Raw genomic sequence first — 2,525 nt, 5'->3', positions numbered from 1 at the left:
ATATCGAACTATGAAGAAAATCCACCCCACCAAAGTTAAAAGGAAAAAGCGAGACAAAATGGATGTTGGCCTGTGCGATTTCAAGAAGAAAGGGAATTTGATCCAGAGAACCTGGCAAGAGAAGTTGAAACAATAAAATTATGTATACTTAATTTTAAATACATAATTTGATATCTAGATAATATATTATTATGTGATTTTAAATTAACGTGTGAGTAGCCATCCCTTGCTCAAATGAAGCAACTTGTCAGTCTATATTCTATCAAAATCTCACACCAACACTAGAAAGCAATAAATTCTTACCATAACAGAATATGATCATTATTTTATCTTCATGTAATGTAACAAAAAGTTATCTTTTGAATTTAAATTTGTATTGAAACGGTTAAATTTATTATAACCTTTTTCACTTAATCTTATAAATATAAAAGATAACTCAAAAGAAATGGAGAGAGGAGTAGTCCTGGCCATGGTTCATGAACCAGCAGTTCTTTCGGTTTGGAGCTTTCGGTTTGGAACCGCCAATTCACGGTTCAAAAAAATAAGAACTCTGAATCAGAACTATTACAAGATGATTCGTAACCGGTTTGAAACCAACGGATCTGGTTCATAACCCCTGTTTGAAATCGACATTGAACTATCAATTTTAATACATGGTCTCGATTTATTTTTTTAATTAATAATTATAATAATTAAAAATAAAAAAATAAAAAAAAGGCTTGGACTTAATTTTTCAGTTAAGCTTCCTACGTATCTTCTTGAGATTTAGAAGAATCAAAGCCTACGTAGGTCTCTTATCTTCGCGTATCTGATAGTCGACGGAACCCCCTTACCTTATCATTCATCTCCACTATCTTGACTACTAACTCTCGTCATCGAACTATCTGTAGTTAAATCAATAGGTTGTATGTTGAAGTTCACTGTTATATCTTGTTGGCGTAATTCGACTCTTGTTTAATTGTCTATGCCCACTTGAACTTCAATAGATTCGGGAGCTAAACTTGATCACCTCTCGTCCAATATATAACTCATTTGACTAAAAGTTTGTTCCACTGCGACAATTGATGTTGGTGTTGTTAAGACTTATTTAGCAATAGTTGCTAATGTTGAAAAAGTTGATGCATGTCAACTCCACCATTCTAAAACTGGAGAGTATTTACCTATATTGCTGTTACCAAACTCAAAAGTAGTGATTAGATAAATATCAAGCTCCGAGGTGGAGCCTGATGTTCTTCTTGGTCTTTTGCCCCTTTATATCATAATACAATCACCAAAACTAATATTTTAGATTGATGATAGGGCAATAGGTGGTAAAGAGGAAGAAGAACCACCTTGGTTACCATAATTTGATAAATATTTAACATAAATTTCTTTAATTAAATTCATAATAGTAGTTATAGTTAATGAAATATTAACTTCACAATCTAATTGCATGCATTCATAATATAATGTTAAATAATCTATAACACTATCTAATTTAAACCTAGGATAAAAAAACAAGCAACAAGATAAATTTATATAATTTCTTTGTAGTAAGTTAACCATTTTGTTTTCATTAAAAAAATGGTTTCTTTTAAAATAACATATTGTTTGGCTTCTTGTAAAACCCTAATAATATTAAGAGCAATGCTATGTGTACCCATTTTTGGTACACAATTCATGTACACAGTTATGTGTCATCATGTAATTAGTTGATTTTAAAATATGTGTCATCATATGATAAAGAAACATCCAATCACATGATAACACCTCATCTGTGTACATAAATTATGTATCAAAAATGGGTATACATAGTTTTATTGTAATATTAAAGGTTTCATTTAAAAATAAATGAGAAGTGAGATAATAAACCCCACTTAAATATAAGTTGCATTATTAAAATTTCTTAATACATTTAAAATTGTCTTATAAATATCTCAATGTTGGAGATATAATGTAACTTGTAGCACATTTTGTAAAATAAATGTACACAATAATTCCCTATAATCAAAAGACTCATTAAGTAATTCATATGTTGAATTTCAACGAGTCGGCATATTTTTAGGAAATCTTTTTAGCCTTCTATTATGTAGTTTACAAAATTTACCTTATTCTTTTATAGTTTGGAGATGTGTCTAAAAAAATAAAATTGTTGTTTTTATTGAACTAATATAATTATTAAGACATTTTAAACCATCTTGTACACATAAATTTAATACATGACATGCACATCTAATATGAAAAAACCTACCACCTAAATTGGGCTTGCAAATTTTTGTTAAATCAGTTATTGAGGTCGTATTTGCAACTACATTATCAAATGCAATTGAAAAAATTTTAAAAACTAATATATATTCTTCTAATATTCTTTTAATTACTCTATAAATATTATCGGTTGTATGTCGATCATCAAATACTCTAAATGTTAAAATTTTTTTTTGTAATTGAAATTTATCATCTATCCAATGACAAGTTATACCCATATAAGAGTGAATTTGTCAATGGTCACTTCAAATATCACTACATATAGATACACGTCCGCCAAA

Source organism: Mangifera indica, chromosome 15 (assembly GCF_011075055.1).
Source record: "Mangifera indica cultivar Alphonso chromosome 15, CATAS_Mindica_2.1, whole genome shotgun sequence".
Classification (NCBI taxonomy): domain Eukaryota; kingdom Viridiplantae; phylum Streptophyta; class Magnoliopsida; order Sapindales; family Anacardiaceae; genus Mangifera; species Mangifera indica.
The sequence above is the reverse complement of the archived record's forward strand: the minus strand, read 5'-3'. Positions refer to the sequence as shown.